General features: G+C 34.6%; 1 pseudogene; it reads right to left on the bottom strand.

The window, feature by feature from the left end:
- Positions 1–1,711: 1,711 nt before the first annotated feature.
- On the bottom strand, positions 1,712–3,096 carry LOC149207434 (ferritin-like catalase Nec2 pseudogene; annotated as a pseudogene).
- Positions 3,097–5,551: the final 2,455 nt, after the last annotated feature.

The following is a 5,551-nucleotide window of genomic DNA, read 5'->3' as shown; positions in this document are numbered from 1 at the left end:
AGAATATTGAAAATTGAAATAAATAATATACATTAATGTAAATTTAAAATCAATTTACCATAGAAAGAATTAAGTCTTGAACTATATACATTCTTTCAAAATCAAATCTCGTGCCTTCTTTCAACAACTCCTCTATTGGCTAATTTCCATACTTTCTTTAGTGCAAGTTTCATAAGCCATAATAAATCATAGATTTAATATAAAATATTTTTTTGATCTATTAATTATAAACCCAAAGAAGTAAAACAACAAATATAGTTACAAATTCCACAATTAGTTTTAGACGTTACAACATATACTCAACCCATATTTAACCCAATGTCAATCAATTCTTCGCATGAATCTTATTGTATCTTAGCAACTGTTTGAAGACATTCAAAGATGGTTGTTGTAAACAAATTTAAAATATGGAAAAATCAAATCTTTAGTTGTTATAAGGAAATATTAAGAATTACTCACTAACTTTGATATGTTTCTTTTTCTTCCTTATTTATTTGTTGAATGAATTCCATTTTTGATTCTTTTCTACAAGAAAATACTTGAAAATTAATATTTAATGCTATATTATTTGCTTATATGTACCTAATAGAAAAATTCAATGATTACATACATTTGAAAACCACAGTTGTTGTTGTTGAGATGGATCCACCTAGAATACTTTAGACTATAATGAAAATACAAAGAGATGACAATATGTGCACATTGTTTACAACCATTCAAAGTGTTTTTAAAATTAATTATTACTTGGCACATTAGTTGAGGTTTTGTATGGTAATTTGGAGGGAGTTATATTTATATAAAAAGAAACATATGCACTTATTGAAGCACAAATACTTTATTAAGCACCTCAATGCTATTTTTTCATCATCAATTTTAATTTATTGGAAGTATTTAAAAATTATATCATATTATATTGAAAAATTAGGTCATTGTGATAAGGTTAGAATGGTGAATGCCTCCTAACTAAAAGTGCATTATGGTATTCTTTGATATACATGGACTAAGTTATTAGTATATCTCATTTGTGGACTATTGAATATAATCTATTAGGTAGCACATAATTTGGTCTTTTACTTAAACTAGGTTACACTAATAAATTACTAATTCTCAATTTTAAGAATTAAATATAAAAATAAATAAGAATAATAACCATTTTGAGTAACCCTATTGTGAAAAAAATAAATAAGAGTAATAATCATTTTGAGTAATCCCTTTATTTAAAAACCCTATTGTGGAAAAAACCAGGCTCACTCAATAAATCCATCCATTTGAAATGAACAAGGAAACATGGACACAAATGGAAGATTATAAGCCTTTATTTATTTGAAGTTCCACTTAACGGAAATTTAGATAATGAGACAATGGAAAGGAAGACATTAGGCAAATGGAAAGAGCTAACCAGGCATATATTGGGTATTTAATGCCCTCAAAGCAGCACGCTACTTAATGCGATAACACTTGAGCAGCCAATGAACCGGCAAATTCGGCATTAAATAATATTTGAGCACTCCCGTGTTATAGGGCTAAGTGGCGTGGTGCTCTAAAAACATTAAATAACCAATATATGGCTGGTTAGCTCCCTTCTTATCAAACGGCCATCAACATATAAGATATTTACATTGCGACCAAGACATATGACATGAAAGCAAAGGAGAAAATGAGAAAGGCGAAGAATGACGGCAACAAGTAATTACTCTCTCTCATTTTAGGATCAATTGGAGAGATATTGGCGTGCAAAACGTCCATCACCACCACGAGGGTAGAATCCTCCAGGGGATGATTCGTTACGCGATGCGTAGACTATCCTCAAAATCTGGGCGGGAGTGCGTGCATATGCAACAAAGTATTTATCGCCTGCAAGAATGTATCCTGGAATCAATCCCTGGTCAGCAATTCCTGTGTCTCCCAGAGTATTCCTTAGATTGGAGAGCCGTGATGTGAAATCTGAGACTTTGTATGGATATGGCACCACCCTGTCATCCTTTTGTTTAAACAATAAAGCACGGATAACCGCGTCCTGTCCCGATTCCACTCCAAGACGCCCTGCTACCAACTGTATATTCATAGAATATACAACAAAACAAATACCTAACAATTATAGATAACAATTATTTGACTTCGCTTATCTTTGGCCGATTCCTGAATTTTCCATCCTTAATACGCATAATTGACCTGGATTCTAGAATATGGCTTAAATCTGTCGAATTCCAAAATATCCCGAAAAACGACCATCCAAATACCCATCTCTAATATGTATAAAAAAAATAAAAAAATCTAACAATTTATTTACTGGTAATGCAAAACAAAACGTAGCAGTAATTTACCCGCTTGGCAGTGGGGTCTTGAAGCTGAGCATTGGCGCCGACATAGCCCGTAAGTCCGACATAGGGAATCAAATAACTTGAAAGTAGATAATTGAGACTATTAGCGTACGGATTAAAAGGAGGCGACAAAGTGGTATTCAATGCAACGTCGACGGTTTTGGCAAAATTTGAAGCGCTCAGATCCAGTTGGGGTCTAGGAAAGCCGGGCACAGTTTTCTTCAAAGCCCTGCGTTGGATTTCATTGAAAAATTAGGACAAATATTATGTTGTTATACATATTAATTTAATGTAAAAGGTACAGTGGTAGTGGTTAGAATCCATATACCAATTCTGCTGGATTAAAATAAAATTAAAATACCAATTCCGAGAGCAAAATAGAATAACAGAGACACTGATGAGATTACCTGAGGTGACCAACTTCCTGGTCGGCAAATTCCTTGATGACCTCAAAGAGGAATGGATCGATGTTAGCCTTCTGTCCGCCTATGGGAGGTGGTCCACCGCTTACGAGCTCTGGTGCAACCTTATCCAGTCCATAACCGAAGACTGACCACAGGAAAAACTCGGCTTCCAAGTACTCTAAATTTATAGGAAATTCAAGCCAGTCTACATCCCCTCCTTTAACTGGCACACGGGTGTAGCCCGGTTCAGTACTTAAATTAATTGTACTTTGATGCAAACCTTGTACTGGTAAAGCCTGTGCCATTGGTGAAGCATTAAGGGATAATAATAGTATGGCCTGCAAACAGAGATAGAGTGTAGCCATTTCCATTTTGGCCTGGGGATTATGAGAGGGATTGAGATGGGGAGGAGTTAAATATACGAATTCTCAAAGAAAAGAGCAGGGAAGAAGAGCAGAGTAGAGGGATGAGGTTTAAGTAGGGGGAGTTATGGAAGCGAGGACGCGGTTACGCAGAAGGACGTGGTGACAGCGATTAGAGAAATAATTAATATTCACCGCGTAGGTAAAGTAGTTTGGAACGTTCCCAATGCCATTCCTAATGCAGGTGAGTAGTTTGGAACCTTCCCAATTTCCTCTTCCTCATGGATGCGCGTGCGTCTCCAACTATCCCGCCGTTAACGATGAGGAGTGTCTCTTGTGATGAAGATTCACTGTCACTGAAGAAAAGAGCATAGCATCTTGTATTAAATTAATGTGTATTTATACCGATGGCTTCCATTTAAGCCGTAGTCTTTAACGCGACTTTTTGAAAGCTTTTCTGGCGATTTTTTCCGGTGAAAATCCGGCAGTGATTTATTGAAATCGAAGTTTGATAACTAGTTTCTGCACAATGAAAGCGTCCCAGGGATTTTTCAGGGTGCTGAATCCGAATATGCAGTTAAAAAACCATTTTAACTGCAACAAATCATGATTTCATCTCAATTTCTTCTGCCGGATTCCGTCACCGGAATCTCAAAAAGTTGCATTATAGACAACTCCTCCATTTAAGACCCCATAAAACTGAAAAAATATTTTCACAACAATGGTATACTTTTATAAATTTTGGTATACTTTTGTAAATTTTTTATAATTTATAATTTATGTAACGTTGATATCTCCTCGATTTATAATTTATAATTTTATGTAAATTCTGGTGAAGTTTAGGTAAATTACCAGTGCCTACAACGCTCTTCATGCATATCAAAAATTTCTATGCAAATTCTGGTGAAGTTTAGGTAAATTACCAGTGCCTACAACGCTCTTCGTGCATATCAAAAATTTCTCCCGCAGTCTTAGTACATTATTAACCCAACCCTTTATCCCCGACCATGGAGAACGCAAGTGCTACCATTCCTTTATCTTTGAACATATTCCTGGCCTTTCCATTGTAGTTCAAATTTTGTTAAAACCTTTTCCCTTCGGCGTCACATACATTTAATTATGTTTTAATCCATTTAAACATGTTTTAATTTATTTATTTACCAGATTTGACTCAGGTAATCTGCTTAGGATTTATCTCGTTAAATTTACACAGTGCGGTGAAAGAGGTTTGCATTATTCATTCACGTGCCATATCACTAAATAATTGTTTAAAAAAAAATTAATTGTAAAAAATAATATTAAAAATTGGTTAATATTGATATCTCAGATATAATATAATGTAGTAAAACTATTAATTATTTTAAAATAAATATAAAATAAATATTATTATTTTTCTGGAAAATGTTTTGGTGTTTTTCTTATTTATTTTTAGATATATTGGCACTGCAAAAAAATATTAAACAAAGAATAGAAAACTTATACATTTGAAATATAATATTCACAATGGGATGAATAATTAAAAAGTACTAATAAAATAAAACAAAATCTTACTTGAATGGACAATGAGCTAGTTAGGATTTTAGGCCAAAACTTTGAAATCATGTAGATATACGCTGTGAAAACAATGAATAATGAGCTAGTTAGGATTCTCAAGAGTGCATGGGGACTCCTAGATGTTTAGTCAAACAAAGAAGGGAACCATAACAATATTCAAGCTATATGGCATTGGTGAGTGAGCCAATTGCAACCAATATTTTCAACTTCTAAGAAGTAGTCTACCATTAGTTTTGGATGGATGCTAGAATATTTTTCCATCATGAAGAACAGTGTTTGGGAGGTTGTGCCACAAACAAATAGAAAATTCATGGTTGGCTTTAGATGGGTCTACAAGATTAAGCACATTGTAGATTGTCATGTGGATGAGTTCAAGGCTCGATTTGTGGTTACGGGGTTTTCATAGAATGAAGGGATTGGCTACGATTATACCTTCACCCCAACTGCCAAATACTCATCCATCAGGGCAATAATTCCAGTTACAACACAATTGGGTTAGAGGATTCATCAAATGGATGTAAAGACAACCTTCCTTTTGTGGTTGGCTTTAGATGGATCTACAAGATTAAGCACATTGTAGATTGTAGTGTGGATAACTTCAAGGCTCGATTTGTGGTTAAGGGGTTTTCATAGAAAGAAGGGATTGACTGTGATTAGACCTTCACCCCAACTGGAAAATACTCCTCCACTGGGGCAATAATTTCTGTTACAACACAAATGGGTTGGAGGATTCACCAAATGGATGTAAAGATAACCTTCCTTAATGGTGTGGTTGTAGATGAAATTCATATTGAGCAACTAGAAGGGTTTGAAGTGCATGGGAGGGATTCCCATGTGTGTATATTGAAGAGAGGATTGTATGGACTCAAGCACACTCCTAGGGTATGGTATGCTAGGATTGATAACTACT

This window comes from Pinus tabuliformis, chromosome 1_2, assembly GCF_031772625.1.
Source record: "Pinus tabuliformis cultivar Carrire ecotype Pingquan chromosome 1_2, CPIR1, whole genome shotgun sequence".
NCBI classification, from domain to species: domain Eukaryota; kingdom Viridiplantae; phylum Streptophyta; class Pinopsida; order Pinales; family Pinaceae; genus Pinus; species Pinus tabuliformis.
This window is presented reverse-complemented; position numbering and strand designations above follow the sequence as displayed.